Consider the following 25,250-nt stretch of genomic DNA (forward strand, 5'->3'; position numbering starts at 1 on the left):
TAACTAAGAAAAGACAAGTGGATTTGATGTAAAATATATATAAATATGAGCTTATCAAGTGACTAACCCTACTGAGTTGTAACACCTCGAAAACATAAATTATGATGGATGCTTTGAATCCTTAGATACGGATCTAATGCCTTCTTGTTAAACTTGTATAAAGGCGAAATGTTTGAATATTTATTCTTTTGGAAAGAAGAAAGAGTCACATTATTGTGGCTATTTCACTTAGATGTTAGTGGCACATGTCAACAACATAATACTACTCATGTTGTATAACATTCATCGAATTTGGAATGTATTTGGATTGCTTTGGCATTCATGGGAGCAAACGAGCATGCGTTTGACACCCTTTCGAACTTAAGCAAATAAATACATTTAATACACTACTAGGACAATAGGAATGAGTAATCAAAATATTTAAATCTTATTCAATGTCATAAGTACAAAGTTTTCCTATTTGGAGTGTACTTGGACTAGTTTCAGTATTCACGGGAACAAACGAGTGTTCGTTTGACACCGTTTGGAACTTAAACAAATAAACACATATAATACGCCACTAGGACAATAAGAATGAGTACACAAAAAACAAAATCTTATTTGGTGTGTATTTGAATTATTTTTGGCATTCATGGGTGCAAACGAGTGTGCGTTTGACATCATTTGGAACTTAAGACAATTAAAACATATAATACACTACAAGGATAATAAGAAGGTTTTTTTTTTTTAGCCAAAATGTTCCCTGAGATTTGCATAACTCCTCACTTTGGTCCTTGAGATTTGAAATAAATAGAAGTGGTCCTTGAGTTTGTGCACCATTAATCATTTTGGTCCTTCCATGAAAAAATATATTATATAAGGACCAAAATGATAAAAATATCTGAATTTAATAAACAATGGGCCAAAAGATTTCACAAAAATTAAGGGTATTTTTGTCATTTTAGCCTTATTTAATGGAGATTTTTCATGGAAGGACCAAAATGATTGATGGTGGACAAACTCAGGGACTACTTCTATTGATTTCAAATCTCAGGGACCAAAGTGGGAGTTATGCAAATCTCAAGGACCATTTTGGCTAAAGTACATAGTTTTCTATTTGGAGTGTATTTGGACTCTTTCCAGCATTCATGGGAACAAATGAGTGTGTGTTTGACACCCTTTGGAACCTAAGAAATAAATACATATAATAGGATACTAGGATAAGAAGAATGAGTACTCAACAAATTAAAATCTTATTCGGTGTCAAAGGTACACAGTTTTTTATTTGTAGTGTATTTGGACTAGTTTTGGTATTCATGGGAACAAACAAGCATGTGTTTGACACCCTTTTGAACTTAAGCAAATAAACACATATAATATATTACTAGGACCATAAGAATGAGTACTCAAAAGATGAAAATCTTATTCGGTGTCTAAAGTACACAATTTTCCTATTTGGAGTGTATTTGGACTAGTTTCCGAATTCAAAGGATCAAACAAGCATGCGTTTGACACTCTTTCGAACTTAATCAAATAAGCACATAAAATATGGTACTAGAGCTATAAGAATGGCTACTCAAAAGATTAAAATATTTTCCGGTGTAAAAAATACACGATTTTTCTATTTGCTGTGTATTTGGACTACTTTTGGTATTCATGGGAACAAATGAGCATGCGTTTGACACCGTTGGGATTTAAGAAAATAGTGATAGAAGCATATTTATGCGACTTAGTTAGCTTGTTTTCTTGCATTTATGTTGTTAGTTCCTAGTTATTTATGTATTTTAAGCTATTTTCGTGTGTTTATAGGTCCAAAGGGCTAAAGTAGCAAGAAAGTGCATTTTGGAGCATTTTTGGGTCAATAATGGATGGCACATGCTTGGAGCAAGGAGGAGGGACGAAATTGAAGACCAAAGGAGGCTAGGAATGAGCAAAGAGATGAAGGAAATAAATTCAAGACAAAAGAAGAAAAGGAAACCCAGCAATAGAGAAGGAGGGTTCCCAAATATATTAGGACATTTAATGTAAGGTTCTAGAAGACCTAATCCCAGCCACAAAGGGATGTCGCACCACCCTTCCCTTTCCCTTTCCCTTGCCATGCAAGGCATCCACTTTTCCTTCCTTGCCGCATTCCCTTTTGCCTTTCCTTCCCTTTTCCTTGTTGCACATACCCTTTCCTCTTTCCTAAACCCTTGCCGTATATCCCCTTTCCCTTTTTCCTTGGATTCTGATTTGACTTAGCCTTTTTTCTTGTGGATTTAGAGTTAAAATCCTTCGACAATAATGAAAACATTATTTTTTCTTTCCCTTTATTTTCTGCCACACCCTAGCCTTAATTCCCTAGGGTTTTGACATACTTTGCTATATATTTAAGTGTGTGCCGTAGCCTTCCATCATTCATTCACCACCATTCATACTTTCAGCCATTCTTCCATACAATTCATCACTCAAACCTTCACCCACACCTTGTGCCGCAGCAAAGAAGAAGAAGGAGGACCCTTGGACGTGCTTGCCATTCAAGTTGGATTGCTAGAACATTCTTAGGTGTAATCCATCTTTTGTTTTCAATGTTTAAGTTTAATTATCTTTGTTTTGCTGTGAACATGAGGTGCTAAACTCGTTTTAGCTAGAGGAGACTTTGAAACCATGATTATATATGCAATATGAGTTGGTTATTTTCAGTTATAATTTTGTGAATTGTGAATGCAATTTACTTCACTGTTTGATTCAGAACTTATTCTTGTATGTTGATTAAAGAGGCTTATTTAATTTGCATGCATGAATTTGATGCTAGGATATAAGGGAGTTTCACAAAATCGTTACAAACTTATATTCACAAGTAGTGAAGGTCGCTGGTCACGATCGTGTTAAGTTAAATTCCTGGCATGAGTATCATGATGTCATAGTTACGAATGCCTTGTCAATGCTTATGATTTTCACTGAGCTTAATGATCTTTGCTTGTGTCTCTATTATGCAATTTATGTAAGGAACTTGGGAAGAATAATTTGGTTGCCGATGCATTGTTCGTCCAATTCAATGACTTAAGGAAAATCTGAGGGTTAATTAGTGATGACACGGTTAATCTGAGGCATTGTCATTCATGGTTTATTGAAAGAGTAATTGGAAATCAATTCGTACGAAAATGTGTCATGTGTGGAAAAGGACCCTCTAGCTAACCCATCATCCATTAATTCACCGAATTTTGTCCAAACTTTGTTCAAGTTTACAATCTACTTGTTTTTACTTTAATCTCGTCCAAAACCCAATCCCCCTTTACTTGGTCGTGTCTTTTAGTTAGAATCTGTCCAATTTTGTGTCTTTTAGTATTTTGAGTCAAGTTAAAGTTAGAATTCATTCAAAGTAATCCCTAGTGTCTAGTTTGGGTCAGTTTCATTGTTTTGTGCTGTTTTGAGTCATTCTAGTTTGTTTTGAGTCTTTAGAATCTAGTTAAGTGTTTTCAGCCTAGTTTTGTGTTTTTAAGTTAGTTTTAAGTAGATTAGCAATCCCTCCTAATCCCCGGCCTAGAACAATCCTTACTTACATCTTTACTAGTATTGTTAATAAGAGGGTTTACTTTGAGTGCTAGTTTATATCACATCAAGTACCTCACTAACATGCATATTTGATTGCTGGAAAGGTAAAGTCAAAGTTAGGAATGTAAGGCATAGTTAAGGTTTGATTCTTATTATCTTATTTCAAAAGTGCTCTAATTGTTGTTTTGTAGGTTATTTAGGACGTTTATGGGTACCGTCACTGTTAAACCCTTAGGAGACTCAACTCCTCCTACTAGGGATGCCTAGAGGTTTAAAGGCTTGATGCATAAGCTGAATGCATTCGTCTCACCAACGGAATTGGTCTTAGATTAACTTATGTTTATCTTTTGTGTTGCTTTAGTATCTTTTAGTTTTGGTTTGCTCCAACGGAATTGGAGCTCACTGTAAAAGCACTATCTATGACAGAAATAGTCCCTTATAAAGTTCGTGTCATAAGGCTCGCAATGCGCACCCTGTATTTCTTCTTCCAACGTTCATCCTTTCCACAATGAAAGCATATTCCTTTGGATTTTATTGCCTTCTTCTTATGTAACGTTTTCCTTGTGATTGCATTCTCACTCCCACTGTCCCTTTTGAAACCTTGTTCAAACTTATAGCACATGTCAATCATCTCGGTAAAAGTATGATCGAATCTATTCACTTTATAGTTTACAATAAACTTAGTGAAATCATTCGAGAGAGATGCAAGGAAAAAGTCTTGGGCCATTTTCCCATTGATGGAAGTTCCTAAACTCTCAAGATCTTGAAAGATCCTTTCCATCTTTTGTCCATGTTTATGAACCGATGTCCCCTTTGCCATTTTGTCATTCAATAGACTACAAACATTTGAGAATCGTACATTACTAGTCTCAATGTCATGCATCTTATGCAAACTTTCAACCATGGCACAAGAAGTGTCCATATGCTTATGTAGCTTCATAAGCTCCTCACTAAGTGAAGTGAGGATTAAGCATTTAGCTTGTAAGTCATCCTCATAGTGTCTATCATAATTTTGACACTCCTCCTTTGAAGCTAGTTTCGTAGGAGGTACATGAGGAGGGGATTGCTTAAGCACATACAATATGTCTTTCACCTTTGAGACATTCTCAATGTGGCGATACCAAGCAAGGAAACGTTGGCCCCTAAGGCCCTTTTTGTCAAGTAGAATGGTGGGTGTAATTTTAGGCATGTCGTTAACTACATAACATAATAGAAATCGTATTAGATTGTTGATTTTAAAACTACTTGATTGGGTCTTAAATCAAATAGTACCACCCACTATTTTTGTCAAATTCCACATCCCTTAATGGAATTCGAGAGTTATGTTGAACTCTTAGCGGGGTATGGGAGGCTCACCATTACCAAGCCCACCTCACGATGATACGATGTTGGTTAGCAAAAATAATGATAAGAGAATAACGCTTTAGTCATTTACAACTCTTCTAATTACTCATCTTGTTTGGCCTCTAGAGAATGATGCCTCACAATGATATGATGTTGGCACCATTGCACTTAGTTAAGTTATTCCCACCATGCTAGTTCGTGTAGGGGTTCAAGAATAGCCTCACAATGATATGATGTCGGCCATCCTTGTTGCCTACCTCACCACATCATGTATGTACATATGGACTCCTCCTGAATGTAAGCATATACATTGAACTTCCCCATGATAGGGTGAAGCCGGTGTAGGAGTCACAAATGATTGGAGCCCACCATGGTGGAAGGCCTACGAAGAGATGTTCAAAGCATCTCTCGCTTATCAACTTAATATTCGTTTTGTTGAGGGAGTTGTGTTGGGCTACATCAATTTTATTTTAATCTTATTAAAAGAACTTGGGCCTATCATAACCATTGGTCCAAGTTAATATGAATTAGTAGTATATAATACTCCCACTATTTCGATGAAACAAGCGAGACTATATGGAACTACTAACGAATGCATTGCATCTTCATATGGACTATATAGTCATATTGGGTCTTAGGATGATTATGAACCAACACGAGCCTTGTGTTGGACCTTGGGTTTAAGGTAGATAGTTGTTGATTTTAGTTACGCGTTTAATCTAATTAAACCGTTATTTCCTATTGGGCGTTGGACCCAACTATTCCAATTTGCATACATATAAACAAAAAGGAATACATGAAATAAAGAGAAGGGCTTATGCCCTTTTACAACAAATTAGAAGGACTTATGTCCTTTTACAACAAATTTGAACTAATCAAATTACATTCAAATCTAAACTACTTAACCCAAACATTCACAATGTAAAGCGGCCAATCACATAGCTCAATTATCGAGGCCTTTGGTTCATAATCACCCTTTTCTTAATCAATCAAATTAACTAAGAAAGCAACTTAAACAATTGGTTTTCGGATTCATAGAATTGATTTAAATGGAACTAAATGAAATGAAAATCCAATTCTCATTAAAGAGACAAAACCATTTTGTTCTCATCATCTTTTGGGCCGAAAAACAATGACCACAACAATTGGGCCATAAGGTTAAAACATAAACTTTTGGGGTCACTTTGTAAAAACACAAGAGTCCACAACTTCATGTAATTACAACTAGAACCCAAAAATTTCAACAATAGCAAAAACTTCATTAAAGGAGCAAAACAATTTGTCCTTTAGCGTTTTTAGGCCTTAACGAAAAAACGTAAACTTTTGGGCCAAAGTACAAATACACAAAAGTATCAAAACTTTATGTAATTGCATAAAAGGCCCCAAAATTACACCCATTAAGGGGTGGCCGGTTTTGGTAGTGAAAAAGGAGGGGGGAAAAGGTTTTGGTGAAAAATTCAAAATTTGAAAGTGTTTTGTGCAAGTGGATAGGTAGGTGAGGAAAAGTTGATTGGTATAGGTTGTAAGAAAATGTTTTGTCAAACAATAAAGACATAAATCATCCATCACCAATCATCCATCACCAATTAATTATAAACCAAAACTTTATGAAAAACACCAAACATTTTGAATCAAAACTCCAAACCTTTTTGTTTTTGGTAAGAACATCAAGAATATTGAAGAACACACATGAATACTCATAAGACCTCCATGAATGTTTTCACACAATAAAACTCAAATTTTCACTACAAAAAAGAGGGTTAACATCCTAGGGTACTTAGGGGGTTCCAAAAGTCACTTTAAAACTCTTTTAACAAGACAAACATGAACCCAAAAATCCACCCTTTGGATTTGGCCGAATTTCCCAACATACATGGCACCAAATTTTAGTTCCAATATTCATGCTTAAATGAACTACATCTACAACATTTGAGATGCTAAATTTTCAAGCAAAATTTATATTCAAAAGCAAGAACAAAGCTTGTAACATTTACAACATTTAAATCACAAACCATGAAAAACACAAAACCCAAAAGGATTCACCATAAACTAGACCTAGGCTCTTGATACCACTTGAAGGAAAAATTCTATCCTAGCTAAGAACATGTGAGAATATTTGAACACATATGCAAACTATTAACACATTAAAGTAGGCATGCATTAAAAAACAATTCTAAAACCCATGACTTTCAAAGCCTAGTGAATGGTGAACCACAAGACTCTTTAACAACATTAAAGAGAAAGAAGGTTTTAGAGATTCATTACCCTTGAAACTCATCCTTGTTTACACAAGGGATTCGCCCAAGTGGAGGACCTTCAAGTCACCTCCTAGCTCCTTGGATCTTCCTTGTGATTTTCTTCCTTTTGATGCTCCTTTGCTCCTTGAGGATGTGAGGAAAGGATCTCCAAAAACACCAAAGATTTGGTGTCTCTAAGTCTCCACACCAAGGATGAGGTGTGAAGATGAAATGGATGACTTAGAGAAGAAAAGATTGCTAGCTATATCTTCTCTAAGTGGCCGGCCTCCTTTGGAGAAAAAGAGAGAAAATGTTTCTCATCTTTGCCTCAAGAAAACCCTAATGAGGTAAAAACTATAAAGATGCATTTATATCTCTTTTCTTAGGTGAGTGGCAAACTTGCAATTAAGCAAAACTTACCACTCCCTCACTATGACCGGCCTCTTTTAAGTGATTGGGCTATTTGCCCATATTTGTTTTAGTTGTCATACAACTTAAACATAATGGGCCTAGTGGACCAAACCCTTTTGGACCCCGAAGCCCAAAACTAACTTAAAAGCCCAATACGAACCTTTCGTATAATTAATTAACTAATTAATTAACCTTGACCATATTTCAATTAAACCATTTAATTGCTTATCCATTTCATTTATATTTCTTCACTTTCATGCTTACTCGGTGTACGATCCATTAGGTTCCAATTAGCGAGGCAGTGGGGGATTGTTACTCTTAACGATCGATTGTGAATTGAAACTACATTTCAATTCTCCCTTTGATTAAGATTAGTGTTTGCTAATCTTCAGGGCTTCCACAAACCATGAGTGACACCTAGCAGCATGTCATGGATAACCAAGCTAAATAGAATTGGTTGGAGAACCTATCCAGTTACAATTACAATGCAATACGTGAAGGATGATTTTGTGAAAACATGTTCATTTGAATAACATCTATAGCATGCATTTAACAATTAAAAGGCGGAATCATGCTTGCATGCATTCAAAAACAAAACATTACCCATGAAATTCAAAGCCTAGTAGATTGGTGAACCAAGACTCAACTTAAATCGAAGTGAGTTGAGAAATTATACCTTTGTAGATTCCTCTTTGCATAAGCAAAGGCTAATCACCCAAAGAGGGGGCCTTCATTCCTTGCATCTTAGATCTATGGATTTGGATGGATGAAATGGTTCTCCAAGTTCCCAAAATTGAGAACCTCTAAGTCTCCACACCAAGGTAAGATTGATGAAGAAATGAGTGACCTTGGAGGAGAAAGATTACTAGCTAATCCCTCCAAGGGGGCCGGCCTCTTTAGAGAGAAAGGGAGAGATATGTTCTCTCCAATTTTCTCGAAAAGAACCCTTAATGAATTTTAGGCTATAAAGTTCTTTATAGTCACTTCTTTAAATGACCTAAAGAACCAAAAACCCTAATTCAACACACATGGCCGGCCACATAAGGGATTTGGGCTTTTGGGCCTTTGTGAATCTTTATTCATTAAATTGTCATACAACTTAAGTCAATGGGCTTGACGTTCGAAGCCCATTGGGCCTTAAGGTCCAAAACTATCCCGAGGTCTTTAACGAACTTATTCGTTTGATTAATTAACATATTAATTAATCCTTGCCATAAATAATTAAACCATTTAATTATTCTTACTCATCTCCATTGTTTCTTCAATCTCCACCTTACACGGTGTACGATCCATTAGGTTCCTTTTAGCGAGGCAGTGGGCGATTAAAACTCTTTCAAATCGATTGTGAATTGAAACTTACTTTCAATTCTCCCTTTAGTGTTTATACACGTTTAGGGCTTCCACAAACCAAGAGTGACACCTAGCAGCATATCATGGTTACCCAAGCTAATCAGAAGAGGTAGAGAACCTATTCAGTTTAGGATTACAAATGCAATACGGTCTTTCTCTAATACAATACTCTTGACCACATTGTTTGGTTTGATAGTTTATTCATGTCTACTATCCAATGTGATTCGTGTGCTTATATGATTACCTTGATTGTGATTTGGAACGACTTTCCTAAATCTCATTCATACTCTGGCCAGAGATTCTAAATCATATGATAGAGTATTCTCCCCCAAACGGTTTGAAGGTTAGAGATCCCTTGTTGCGCATTCACTTGCCTCCATAGCTAAGTGGCTTAACCCCAACTATGCCGTGGACACCCTCCTGATGGAGTGACTTTTGACATAATCAAAGATCAAGGACTTAACCACAAGATAACTATGATGCCTCAGGTCAAAGGACTACTTTGCATCATCCCAACCATGAGTTCTCATGTGACATGAATATGAGAACTCTTCGTTGATCGTGTTCAGTGAACTCATTCTCTATTGAGCACCTACGTACTTGTCTTGATGTCACACACACCAATGACTCGAGACTAGTCACTCTACCTGAGAGAAGTCACAGCACGTACTGATCTTAACGGACTGTCAATGCCCAATTGGCAATCCTATGATCAGGAACGTTTAAGATGTGTCTACGAAAGAATGGTCTCATGAATCTAACTTCTTTAGATTGCATTCTCCCAATCACATATTCCTTGGACTTATCGTTTAAGCATATAACATTTATATGAGACGGCTCAAACAATAATCTTTGCCCTTGATATTAAACTAGATTAGTTTAACATGTGAAATATCCGTAAAGTATCATCATATGATTGGTTTTAGGGCACATTTCCAACAATCTCCCACTTGCACTAGAGCCAATCAGCTTGGTCATCAGTGATGATACCTCTTTTGTAGTCATTTCATAAATGGCTGAATAGTAGGCCTAGACAATGGATATCTATATGTTATCCATATAAGCAACCTTGAGAATAACGACGTCACCATTATACATGATTCTCAATCATGTGGTTCAGTCTCTCATTTGAGTTCGTATCTTGATGAGACCTTGATTCCCTGGCTTGAGCTATCGCCCCATTAATGTCATAGTGTCAATACACTAGATACACTTTCTGGTTGGAACCGAATAGAGAGTTCATAAATGAACTTTCCCATCCAAACAACATTGTTGTAAGCTTCTATATGGCAATATATTTTGCATTCATAATGGAACACACTAAAGTCATTACTTTTAATGTTTCCATCCAAATATCTCTTTAGTCATAATAAAGAGATATCTGATTATCTCTTCATTCATAATGAAGAAACATCCAATGATGGATTAGATTCATAATCTAATACATTTACGCTTCCTTTACGTTACTCTAATTCTTCCTCATTCTTTGAGGAATCTATCCTTTAGTATTTCTTAAATACTTAAGGACTCACTTGACAGTTGCCATGGTTCTGATCATGGGCTTGCACTGATATCGTCTTGTACCGTTCTAGGTACAACTCATATCAATGTTTTTCATACAATATGAAATACATAAATCCCTTTATGCGTATGCATAAAGGATTCTATTTACGCATTATTTCTTTGGGAGTCAAAGAGTACGTTCTCTTTGAGAAGAGCAACTTCTTAGTCTCACTAGAGTTGTCCTTCTAATTGAAGTTTATCATCATATGAGAAACTTCCTAGCATCTATTGTCTATTATTAGGGATTGATATAATCCAATTATATCATGAAATATATCATTATAGATTTCCATCCCATGTATATAGACTATATCTCCCATATACATTCTATCTTCATAATGTTTCAAAGTCATAACTTTAAAGAAGAAGTATTCTTTTCATTTCCAAAATTAATATATCAAATATATATTATATTTAGGAATATGATTAACTCCCACTAATCTTTTGTAAACTTAGTAAACAAAAGATTCATTTACATCTTTATGAGAAATCAAACAATTTGACATTTCTCATAAGATGCGTATAGCTCCCACTAGCTTGCTAAGATTCATGATGGATGGATCTCTACAACTTACATGTCTTGTGATTTATAGTTTTAGACATATATTATCAAGACTATCTTAATAATGGTTTCGGAAACCCATATTATGTCCAAACATTGAATCACCATTTAGTTGTAGCTAGCTATCTTCGAATTAATTGAAACCAAGACTACGTCAAAAATGGTTTCTTCAAAGTCAACCATCCTTTTGATTGTAGTTACCTTAAGCTACCAATTAGCTTATGAAGGTTTCATTATTTCGGGTCATATGGTACTTTACCATTTCCTTGAGTATATATCATATATACACTCAATGTAGTCATAAGGATTTTCATTCTTATTTCTTTCGATTTAAAAGGTGCAACTCTATGACATAGTCATAAAGTTCAAACCATTCAACTGAGACGGTTTTTAAATCCTTCTCGACTACCTTGGAGCTTTTGGTATAGGAACTAGGTTGTTTATATTTGTTGATTATTTTCTTGTCTCTCAAAGAACCCATTCTTTGAGTTCTATCTCTCGTTCATTTGCTTTTAGGCAAATCACATTGTAGGATTACAATGAACTACCCAACAAAACAACATTTGTTAAATGGTTTATAGAAGCGATATCCAAAAGTTAATTTAAGGATATCCCACAAGATTGTTATCAAACAAATATTGCTTATTAGCTCACAACCCCAAATCTTAACATGCTTAAGATTTGTCTTTCTTTCCAACAACATCTTATGGAGTCATGAAAAATTTGGAAGATCTTCTAATTGACAATCATATTGTTTTTAGAAATATATATCCTATATATGGGTAATAGATAACATCTAACGAACTAAATCTTATTTGAGTTCGTTCTTCTCCTTAATGGAGAAATTTATTATCTTATGATGCTTCTTTCCTTGATATCTTTCAAGGAGACTCATCTAAAGTGTTTCTTTTCCTTGGATCAAATCTAAGGAGGTAAATACTTTAGACGTCTTACTCATCAACTTACATTTCTTGAATTCTTTGAAACCTTTTGCAAAGTATTCGGATTTGTGTTTATTCAAAATAAACTATAGTCCAACCGAGAGTGATCTTCGGTGAATGTCATACAACATGAGTAGTATTATGTTTGTGGACAAGTGCCACTAACATCTAAGTGAATTAACCTAACAACTTTGTGATTCTTTCTTCTTTCAAAAAGAATAAAGATTCGAACATTTCGCCTCTATACAATTTTAACAAGAAGGTATTGGATCCGGATCTAACGATCCAAAGCATCCATCTATGACCAACTCGTAATTTATGTTTTAGAGGTATCACAACTTAGTTGGGATTAGTCACTACCTTGCAACCTTTTGGGTTTTAAGCATCATTTTATTCTAAACAGTTAACAATACCATATCATCTCTACTATAGAGACAATCAATTAGATTACTATAATCCAATCATTGATTAATAAAGAACAATGTTTTGTCAAACAAAACATTCATCCATCTCTACTATAGTGACGGAATTAAGTTCCTTAAAATTGGAATGTAAAGACAATCTTTGGTTTTTCCAATTTCTTTGGTAGTTCATATGAGGAAGTAAGTACTATCTGCTTTCGCAGAGATCTATATTTTATTCACGTTCCGAATGTGAAGCACCTTTTCTTCTCTCATATATCTTCTACTTCTTATTAGTCACACTTTTACAACGATTGTAAAACATAGTTACTAATACGGAATCAAGCATTCAAGTAGAAGAACCAACTGTTTTGAACTATTCAAGAACAATTTACAACACCTTTGAAAGGTGTGTTCTTGACACTTGCAAGACATTTCTTGCAAATACCCCTTCCAATGTCCATCCTTTCATAAAGAAAGTTTGTTCCCTTGGAGTTAATTTTATCTTCTTCATTTGACTTCTCCTTTGACTACAATAGTCATGGTCCCTAAACTCCCACTATCTCTCTTGAAACTTATTTCAATTGTGTTATACACATCAAACATTTTGGGGAGTATGTGTTTATTGTTCACCATATAGTTTACAATAAACTTAGTGAACCATTAGGATAGGGACATAAAGGTGAAGTCCTTGCCTAGTTTCCGTCTCGTTAAGTGGTTTATCACTTCAACACTCAATGATTCAAAATCATCATAAGTCCATGTTTGATGGACTATTTTTGTCAACCAACCATTATGTTCTAAACATAATTACAACAATTTGTAAGTGAAGAATCATGGCACATTAAGTGTCCATGCCTTTGTGCTTTCTTCTAAAGTTCCTTGTTCATGTAACAAAGAAACAAGCACTAATGTTTGCATTGATTAAGGGTTGTTCAAAGCAACTCTTATTTCTTCATACAACAAATTGTAATTGAAGAATTATGACATTTAAAAGTGTTGTCCTCTTTATGATAGACTTTATCTAACATGTTCTTCCAATGATACATTATCAATAGGAAGATTGTGAGGATGAGACTACTTAGGTACATTTACAAGCCATTTAAAGACAATCTATGGTTTTGTAGTACCAAGTCCGGAAACTAAACTTTTGGTTTTTCTTTGTCAAGTTTTGGATAGCGTTTGCAAATATATTGGTAAACAAATACATAACGAATATAAATTGATTGATTTTAAGCCATTTGATTCGGGTCTTTAAATGAAATAGCACCACCCACTATTTTTGGCAAATTCCATATCCCTCATTGGAATTCGAGAGTTTTGGATGAAACTCTTAGTAGGGTATGGGAGACTCACTATTACCAAGCCCACCTCAGAAGAAAATCATATTGGCTAGCGTTAATAATAATGAGAGAGTACGCTTACTCATTTGCATCTCTTGCAAGTACCCATCTAGTTTGGCCTCTAGAGAATGATGCCTCAGAAGAATATCATATTGGCACATTGCACTTAGTTAAGTCATTCCCACCATGCTAGTTAAAGTAGGGGTTCAAGAATGGCCTCAGAAGAAAATCATATTGACCATACTCGTTGCCTACCTTTACTTCATCATATGTTTATAGGCTTCTCCTGAATGTAAGCACATACTTTGCAACCCCAGAACTGGACGAATACGGTGTATGAGTCACAAACGATTGAAGCCTACCACGGTGGAAGGCCACGAAAGAGTGTTCAAAGCACTCTCACGCTTATCAACTTAATAATGGTTTGGTTGAGGGTTTTTAGGTCTCATCACATATAAACTTTCATTTTAATCTTATTAAAACAATTTTGGTCCTATTACAACTATTGGTCCATTTGATTGTTTTTAGTTGTATATAATACTCCCACTATGCTTATAAAACGGTTTTTAAAGCAAGAGTATATGATACTACTAACATAAACTTTGCATTCATTTGATGGACTATATAGTTGCCTTAGGGCCTTAGGATGACTATGAACCTTTGTTTAGATTCAACACGAGCCTAGTGTTGAATCTCGGTCTAGGGATGGTGATTGATTTTAGTTACGCGTTTAATCACATTAAGGCGTGTTGTCTTAGGGGCGTTGGACCCAACTACTTCATTTTCATGCATATCAAATAAAGCAAGAAAGAAGTACTTCAAAGTAAAGGTGAGCTTATGCTCATTACAACATTTGCATAAATCAAATTACTTTAAAGTAAAGAAGAGCTTATGCTCTTTTACAACATTTGATCAAATCAAATTACAACCAAAATCTAATCTACACATTCCCATGGTTCAAACAAATTTGAAACGGCCTTTCACATAGCTCAATTATCGTAGGCTTAGGTTCATAATCACCCTTTAATTAATTAACACTTTAACTAATTAAATTAAATGCAACATTTTCATTTGGTTTTTGTATCCATAAGATTGATTTAAATGGAGCTAAATGAAATGAAAATCCAATTCTCATTTAAAGAGACAAAACAATTTTGTTCTCTACCTAATTTGGGCCAATATGCAATTACCACAACCTTTGGGCTATATTGCAAAAACATAAACTTTTGGGGTCACTTTGTAAAAACACAAAAGTCCACTACTTCATGTAATTACAACTAGAACCCAAAATTTAAACAATGCAAAAACTTCATTAAAGGAGCAAAACAATTTGTCCTTTAGCGTTTTTGGACCTAAACGTAAAAACGTAAACTTTTGGGCCAAAGTGCAAATACACAAAAGTATCAAAACTTTATGTAATTGCATAAAAGCCCCAAAAGTACTCCCACTTGAGGGAGGGCCGGTTTTGGAGAAGGATTAGAGTGATGTGTGTGTTGATTTGTGAGTTTTGACATAAAGCATGCAAGTGGTGCAAGTGGTGTGTGTGAAAGGGAATTAATCCTTTCACACCCACCATTATTTCTACCATCATTTAAACAAATATCTAACACATTAAATCATTTGAAAAACATAAAACATAAACTTTATGAAATAAATCAAAACTTTGAATCAAAACACAAAACCTTTTTGTTCTTGGCAAAAATGTCAAGAACAATGAAGAACATTCATGAAAAACCCAAAAATTTCCATGAACATTTTTCATCCAAAAACATCCCAAAACCATTCAAACTTTAGGGAAATAACATATAACCAAACTAGGGTACATAGGGGTTCCAAAAGTTACTTGAAAACACTTTTAACAAGTCAAACAAGAACCCAAAAATCCACCCTTTGGATTTGGCCGAAAATTCCCAAAAGCATGGCACCAAATTTTAGCTTCAATATTCATGCTCATATGAACTACATCTACAACATTTGAGATGGCAAATTTTCTAACAAAATTTACATTCAAAGAAACAAGAATAAAGCTTGTAACATATTACAACTTTTAAATCACAAACTATGAACCACAAAACCCAAAAGGATTCACCAACTACTAGACCTAGGCTCTGATACCACTTGAAGGATGATTTTGTGAAAACATGTTCATTTGAATAACATCTATAGCATGCATTTAACAATTAAAAGGCGGAATCATGCTTGCATGCATTCAAAAACAAAATATTACCCATGAAATTCAAAGCCTAGTAGATTGGTGAACCAAGACTCAACTCAAATCAAAGTGAGTTGAGAAATTATACCTTTGTAGATTCCTCTTTGCATAAGCAAAGGCTAATCACCCAAAGAGAGGGCCTTCATTCCTTGCATCTTAGATCTATGGATTTGGATGGATGGAATGGTTCTCCAAGTTCCCAAAATTGAGAACCTCTAAGTATCCACACCAAGGTAAGATTGATGAAGAAATGAGTGACCTTGGAGGAGAAAGATTACTAGCTAATCCCTCCAAGGGGGCCGGCCTCTTTAGAGAGAAAGGGAGAGACATGTTCTCTCCAATTTTCTCCAAAAGAACCCTTAATGAATTTTAGGCTATAAAGTTCTTTATATAGTCACTTCTTTAAATAACCTAAAGAACCAAAAACCCTAATTCAACACACATGGCCGGCCACATAAGGGATTTGGGCTTTCGGGCCTTTGTGAATCTTTATTCATTAAATTGTCATACAACTTAAGTCAATGGGCTTGACGTTCGAAGCCCATTGGGCCTTAAGGTCCAAAACTATCTCGAGGTCTTTAACGAACTTATTCGTTTGATTAATTAACATATTAATTAATCCTTGCCATAAATAATTAAACCATTTAATTATTCTTACTCATCTCCATTGTTTCTTCAATCTCCACCTTACACGGTGTACGATCCATTAGGTTCCTTTTAGCGAGGCAGTGGGCGATTAAAACTCTTTCAAATCGATTGTGAATTGAAACTTACTTTCAATTCTCCCTTTAGTGTTTATACACGTGTAGGGCTTCCACAAACCAAGAGTGACACCTAGCAGCATATCATGGTTACCCAAGCTAATCAGAAGAGGTAGAGAACCTATTCAGTTTAGGATTACAAATGCAATACGGTCTTTCTCTAATACAATACTCTTGACCACATTGTTTGGTTTGATAGTTTATTCATGTCTACTATCCAATGTGATTCGTGTGCTTATATGATTACCTTGATTGTGATTTGGAACGACTTTCCTAAATCTCATTCATACTCTGGCCAGAGATTCTAAATCATATCATAGAGTATTCTCCCCCAAACGGTTTGAAGGTTAGAGATCCCTTGTTGCGCATTCACTTGCCTCCATAGCTAAGTGGCTTAACCCCAACTATGCCGTGGACACCCTCCTGATGGAGTGACTTTTGACATAATCAAAGATCAAGGACTTAATGAGAGGAGCATATTTATGCGCCTTAGTTAGCTAGTTCTTATGCATTTTTGTTATGTTTTCTTTGTTAAAGTAGTCTTTTAAGCTACTTTCTTGTGTTTTCAGGTTTAGCGGACGTATTACATGAAATGATACAATTTGGAGCTTTTGGAGCAAAAAGTGAGCTTGAATTGAAAAGGACATGCTTGGAACGCAAGGTTGGGATGGAATTGAAGAGTTGAAGATTTGAGGTTTCCTACTTGAAGTAGGAAAGCTAAGCCTAAAAGTTTCCATTTTGGGTCGATCTTTCCTAAATCGGAATTGGCAACCAAAGTTTCTAAAAGTTGGAAGTTTCTATTCTTGGAGGTTTCCATTTTCGAGAGTTTCTATTCTTGGCGTTGGGCTTTTAGATGACCTAAACCCAAATTTCCTTGTGGACCTTCAACCCATGCCGAACCCTAGGGCCTAATCATCTAAAATCTGCCATGTTAAACCCTAGTCCATTTCTCCTAAACCCAAGCCGCACCTTTCCACCTAGAAGCCCTATTTTACAAACCCTAAACCCTAGTCCACTTAAGTGCCGCACCTAACCCTAGCCCATTGTTAAAAATCTGATTTCATTAGGGTTTCTAAGTGCCTATATATACCACCCTTACACCCTAGCCGCATAGCATCTTCCCCTCTCCAAAAAAATCAGAAAATCATCTCTCCTTTTCCCCACCTTTTGCCGCAGCCACCATCACCCAAAATCCATCCATTCCAGCCGCCAATCATCCAGTCCAGCTACCTACCCCACTTTGCAGCACCACCATACACCTCCCTTACCCTTTGCCGAACCACCATATCATCCCAAATCCATCCCTAAACCGAAATCACATCCAAACAGCCCCTAAACCCTCACTGCCGCAGCAAGGAGAAGAAGAAAGATGAGCTTTCTGTGTAGATTTCAAAGTGGACTTCTTTGGCATTTTAGGTGTAATCTTTCTTATGTCTTTGATGTTTCAATTCAATAAACTTTGTGTTGTGAGTATGAGGAACTAAACCCCCTTAGTTGGGGGGTGATTCGAAACCATGTACATGCTTGCAATTTGATTCGATTACATTCAGTTGTTATTTCATAAGTTATGGATTCAATTCGTTCATCTATTTGATTGATAACTTATTTGTGTATGTTGATTGAGAGTGCACGCTGAGTTTTCATGCATGAATATGATGCTAGATTATGAGGGAGTTTCACCTAATAGTTACAATCTTATAATCACAAGTAGTGAAGATCGCTTGAAAACGATCGCGTTGAATGAATTCTTAGCATAAGTTTCATGCAATTCATAGTAACAAATGCTTCGTCAATGCTTATGTTTTTCATAGAACGTAATGATTCTTGCTTGTATCTCTATTATGCAATTCATGTAGGGAACTTGTAGGGAATGTTTTGGGTTGTCGTATGCAATCATCCAACTTAATAACTTGTGGAAAAACTGAGGGTTAATTAGTGCAATTCACGGTTAACTTGGGGCGTTGAGTATTCATAGTTTATCGGAAGAACAACTGAAAATCGTTTTGTTTGCAAGTGTGACATGTGTGGAGAAGAACCTCCTAACTAGCCTTTTACCCATCTATTTCACCAAAATCGTTTTTACAATCTGCCCTATTTCCAATCTGTTTTCTTTATTTTAATTTTCGTCAAAACAAAATCCCCCTTTATTTTAGAGTCTTAGATTAGTTAGAAAGTGTTTTGATTTGTGTTTCTAAGTGTTTTGATTCAAGTTTTCATCAAATTTCGTCCAAATTAGTGTAGGTGCTCAAAACTGCCCAGAAAGTGGTTTTTAGACAGTTTTGAGCCTTCTAGTTGCTGTTTTGAGTTCTAGGTTTGTTTAAGTGTTTTAAACTTTAGTTTTGCATTCTTTGAGTCTAGTTTAGTGTTTTAACTTTGTTTTTGAGTTTTTAAGTCTGTTTCCAAGTGTTTAGCAATCCCTCCTAATCCCCGGTCTAGAACGATCCCTACTTACATCTTTGCTACAATTTGACAAAAAGAGGGTTTAATTTGTGTGTTAGTTAATATCATATCACTTAACCACAAGACAACTATGATGCCTCAGGTCAAAGGACTACTTTGCATTATCCCAACCATGAGTTCTTATGTGACATGAATATGAGAACTCTTCGTTGACCGCGTTCAGTGAACTCATTCTCTATTGAGCACCTACGTACTTGTCTTGATGTCACACACACCAATGACTCGAGACTAGTCACTCTCCCTGAGAGAAGACACAGCACGTACTGATCTTAACGGACTGTCAATGCCCAATTGGCAATCCTATGATCAGGAACATTTAGGATGTGTCTACGAAAGAATGGTCTCATGAATCTAACTTCTTTAGATTGCATTCTCCCAATCACATATTCCTTGGACTTATCGTTTAAGCATATAACATTTATATGAGACGGCTCAAACAATAATCTTTGCCCTTGATATTAAACTAGATTAGTTTAACATGTGAAATGTCCGTAAAGTATCATTATATGATTGGTTTTAGGGCACATTTCCAACAATACGGTCCTTCTCTAATACAATACTCTTAATCACATTGTTTGAGTGATAGTTTGTATCATGTCTACTATCCAATGTGATACTTCTCTATATGATTCAATTGAATATGATTTGGAACATACTTCCTAAGTCATATTCGTATGCTTTGGCCAAAGACTCCCGAATCATATCTTAGAGTATTCTCCTTCCACCATGGAAGGTTAGAGATTCCTTGTTGTGCATTCATATGCCTACATGACTAGGTAGCTTAACCCCAACAATGCCGTGGACACTCTGGATGGAATGCCTTTGACATGATCAAAGATCAAGGACCTAACCATTAGACATCTATGATGCCTCAGGTCAAAGGACTACTTTGCATATTGCAACTTACGAGTTCTTACATGACATGTATGTTCGAACTTTCTTTTGATCGTTGTTCAGTGTACTCGATTACTCTTTCAAGCACCTATGTGTTTGTCTTAGTGTACAACACTAAATGACTTGAGACTAGTCATACTCACGCTTGAGTTGACATAACACATACTATCCTTAGCGGATTGTCAATGCCCAATTGGCAATCCTATGGCTAGGAACGTTTTAGGAATGAACATAAGAGAAAGGTCTCGTTAATCTAACTTATTTAAATCACTTCTCTCTTAGATCAAATACATTCCTTGGATTCCTTTATTGCTTAAATACATGATACAATAAATAGTGATTAACAATAAGCTTTGCCCTTCATTAAACATATAATAGTTTAATACAATAAGTATTCCAAAGGCTATTACATCAAATGAGTGGCTTTGTTGGCATACTTCCAACACTATAAATGAGAGTCAATTCAAGGATGTAAATGTGTCAGATGTTAGAAAAATTCCTAAGCCTTTTAATAAGATAAAAATACACAGAATCAGAATGAGAAAGAATAGGAGAAAAAAAAAACAAAAAAAAAACAAAAAAAAAACATAGAATCTTGAGACAGCAGGAGTCTTCAGCCTTGAGCAGTTTCTAGGTTCTAGCTTTCCTAACTTTTTATGTATTTTATGATGTTTTTAATTTAGTTTATGGATACTTAGGGCTGCTTTGAAGTCCTAGAGATGATTGAATTAATGTTATGATGCATCTTTAGTTTATCAATTTCATTTGCAAGCTAGAATCAGTTTCTGTTTCAATCATTTCAAGCACATATTTTCAAGCTTAGCTACCTTGTTTATGTTTGCTTTCTGTTGAGAACGATAAGGATGACTACCATATCTTCTTTCATTCATTAGTAACATGTGGTTAGGTTCAGAACTAATCATGTAAATTGATTCCATGAAGTTCTAGGATAAATGCCATGTTCTAGGGTTCATGTGATGTTCATAATCCTCTTTGTTCTTAATGAGTTTCTAGGTGCTAAATCTGAGTATATGCCATGCTAGGTTGCACCTACAAATATGTGAACATCTTATTTGTGCATTTGAAAGGGATAAGTTAAAAGATCATATCACTGATTCAGGAATGTTTAGGGGAAGGCCTTTGTTTATTTGAAGTCAGATTTAAGTCCTAAAAACGTTTCTAACCTATTTCATGTCTTAGGTTTACTTTTAGATAGTTCTAATTGTTTCCTTTTCTTTTTGCCTTTATTTCTTTTCCAAAATTACTCAAACCCCCCATTTTATATCATAGGAGTCTTTAACTAATGCTAATTTGTAAGAGTAAAGGTTTTACTAAGTTGTTTCTCAATCCCTGTGGTTTGACACCCTTACTTGTGCCACTATACTATCCTTATATTTGCACTCGAAAGGAACTTCAATAGTCACAATAACATTTATTACTTTCCTATTAGCCTTAGCCGATGTGACTTCACCTGAGGTCCAATCATACTTTGCTTTTACCATAGATTTACCATCCATAATTCCTGAGAGAGCCCTCCATTTAATGGTGAGGTAATCAACTGCATTTGAATCTTGTGCCTTCGAAAAGATTTGAAACTTTTGACACCATGCATCATAGCATGTTCTGTTAGACTCCACCAAATACCAATAACTCCCAGAGATCACTCTATGTATATCTAGACCAAATCTCTAATACCAATTGAAATTGGGTACTAGGTGGAATATATTGCAAGTAAAAATTTTACTTTGCATAGTAGACTAGTCAAATGAGCTAGTCAAAAAACCTAACTGACCAATATGTTCAACTAATCAAAGTATGCCCATATTAGTTTCACAACAATGATTCCTAAACTTGAACAACTTTACATATCAGTTCATTATGCAAACAACAATGGGAAAGCAATTATGAATTAAAGTATGTTGGATTGACTAGTTAATGATAGGAGCATATTTATGCGACTTAGTTAGCTTGTTTTCTTGCATTTTCATAGTTAGTTTGTGTTTACTTTAGTACTTTAACCTATTTTCGTGTGTTTGTAGGTCCAATTGGCAAAGTTGGCAAGAAAGTGCATTTTGAAGCATTTTAGAGCAATTTTGGGTTGGATTGGATTGCATGCATGTGGAGCACAAGGAATGGATGTTTTTGAAGATCAAATGAAACGAGGAATGTACTAAAAAGATAGAGAAATTAATTCAAGACTTGGAAGATGAGTAATCAGCTGTAAAGGGACCTAAATCCCTTCTAGAAGGCCTATCCCTTCTCTTATACATGTGCCGCATCCACCTTTCTAGAAGCCCTAGAAAGGTGGTGCCCCAAACCCTTCTAGAAGTTCCAATTTCTGCCACAAAACATTTTCTTTCTAGAAGCCTAAAAGAGTGCCGCACCCTTTCCTTCTAGAAACCCTAAAACTCCGCCAGAAATCCTAGTTATTTTCCCCCTTGGATTGGGCCAAGCCTTGTGCCGCAAACCCTAAGCTTTTTCCTCCTGAAATTTGGCCAAACCCTAACCTATAAATATATTTTTTTAGCCATAATTTCGACTACCACCCCCCATATAATTCTACACTCCCTTTCAGCTGCAAAAACACCAATTAACACCTTTTGCCGCAACTTTGGAGAAGAAGAAGCCTTTGCCGTGGCTTCCATTGGAGAAGGAGGACCTTGTGCGCAAGCCACCTGCAACCATTGGAGTTTTAAGAGTTCTTTCTTCCCTCGTTTCATTTCCATGTTTATTTTCTGTGCTTTTCAATTGCTATGAACACATGGAACTAATTCCTTTTTAGTTAAAGGTGAATTCAAAGCCATGGACATATGTTTATTATGAATTGATTACTTTTAATTTTTGTTTCGTAAAACATGAATGTGATTTACTTATCTGTTTGATTGAGAACTTATTCTTGTGTGTTGATTGAGGATGCATACTTAGTTTGCATGCATGAATCTGATGCTGAAATATAAGGGAGTTTCACCTAATAGTTACAAACTTATATTTACAAGTAGTGAAGGTTGCTAGTCACAATTGTGTTAAGTAGATTCTTGGCAAGAGTATCATGCAGTTCATAGTTACAAATGCCATGTCAATACTTATGATTTTCATAGAACGTAATGATCTTTGATATGTATCTCTATCATGTTGTTCATATAGGGAACTTGATAAGAATAATTTGGTTGCAATGCGTTGTCCATTCAATTCAATGAACTTATGAAAATCTGAAAGTTAATTAGTGCATTCACAATTAATTTGGGGCATTGTCATTCATGGTTTGAAGAAACAATACTGGAAATCAATTTATGTGCATATGTTTCATGTGTGGAGAAGGACCCTCTAACTAGCTTTTCACCCTTGAATTCATCTTAGTTTCGTTTTAACTTACTTTGTTTGCTGTAATTTACTTCCTTTTGTCAAATTCGTCCAAAACCCCCTTTAGTTTGTCACATCCCGCCCTGGGGCGGATCACTTCTCGGGCCCGCTCCACCACTGTAGAATGATATTGTCCGCTTTAGGCCCCGACCACGCCCTCACGGTTTTGTTTCTGGGAACTCACGAGCAACTTCCCAGTGGGTCACCCATCCTGGGAGTGCTCTGGCCTCCTTCTCACTTAACTTCGGAGTTCCGACGGAACCTGAAGCCAGTGAGCTCTCAAAAGGCCTCGTGCTAGGTAGGGATGGGAATAGACATTTAAGGATCACTCCCCTGGGCGATGTGGGATGTTACATATTTGGTGTCTTAGTTTAGTTAATTTCGTTCAAATCTGTCCCCATTTGGTATTTTGAGTCAAGTTGGTTTAGAATTCGTCCAAATCACTCTTTAGTAGTTGCTTTGAGTCTTTTTAACTTAGTTTTGCTGTTTTGAGTCAATTTGGTTAGTTTTGAGTCATGAGAGTCTAGTTTTCTGTTTTTGAGTCTAGTTTAGTGTTTTAAAGTTTAAATTGAGTAGATTAGCATCCCTTCTAATCCCCGGCCTTAAATGATCCCTACTTACATATACTACAATCATAGGGTTTTAATTTGAGTGTTGGAATATTTCACATCAGTTAAGCTCACCAGTCAACTAAGTACAAATCGTCAGTTAATCAAACACAAATCTATGAATCAAACTTAGTTCACTACAAGTTATCCTAGTCAACAACAATTTAGTTCATGAATATGCAGCGTAAACTTAGTCTCTAACACATATCAAATAACAATTCATATGATGCATGAAGCAAATGCAAGTAAATATGTGGACAAGTTTAAGAGACAAAGAATGCAACAATTTTTTGGCCAGAAAAACCCACCTCTGGGTTAAAAAATCGAGGACTCTCCACTGAGTCCAATCCACTAGTGTAATTAAGATTTTTACAAAGTTCAATTCCTAGATCCTTATCTATGAAGGAGCTTTACATTTGTGCAACCTTACCTTACACGAGATAAACTCCGTCAGTCTTCACGAAGTGGCTGCTCCTCTAAGCTCTTCACCTTGTGGCAGCAAAATCAAATCAACTTATGCAAATGATGTTATGATGAAGTTGATGCAAATCTGGATTCGATGTCTAGTCAGTTTCACCAGTCAAACACTTAAAGATGAAACTGACTCAGATGCAAAAAGTGGTCAGTTAAAAGATTTGAAACTTGAAAAACTTGACCACAAAATTAAAACAAAAGCATGAAGATCATAAGCTCATATTTATATATATTTTACATCAAATTCACTTGTCTTTTCTTTGTTAGTTCCTTATATTTTTGAGCTATTTACTTTGTTTTTGTGTTTTGTGGGATTTGTCAAGCAAATAAAAGAAAAATAGCACAAGTAGGATTTTTAGTAACAAATTCGTCAAAACAGCCTGTGCAGATCAGCTGACTTTGGAAGCAAGTTGTGAACTGCTCAGAATGAATTAGAGAACAACCCTTATATGCTTGGAAAGCTACGGATGTCTATTTTATGGAGCATTTCGTGGATTGCGAATATCATTTTTCTAGACGAAGTTATGGCCATTTTAACACTGAAAGGTTACCAAGAGGCTGAGTAGTTTGTAACTGCAATGGAAGCAATAAATCCAATAAAACTAGCAGCCAAAACTGATGCAGCCAAGAACAAGTCAGCTGACACCTACTCAAATATCAGATGAAATGGAATTAAAAATGAGGATTAAGAGGGAGTAATTGGCATAAAGGCTACCTAAAGTGTTACAATTGTTTTACCACATTTCCTCTCACTTATTGTCATCACTAAATGGCTATTAGTGGGTGAGTTAAGGAGACGAAAATGATGCAGCAAGA

The sequence above is a fragment of the Malus domestica genome, chromosome 11 (genome assembly GCF_042453785.1).
Source record: "Malus domestica chromosome 11, GDT2T_hap1".
NCBI lineage: Eukaryota > Viridiplantae > Streptophyta > Magnoliopsida > Rosales > Rosaceae > Malus > Malus domestica.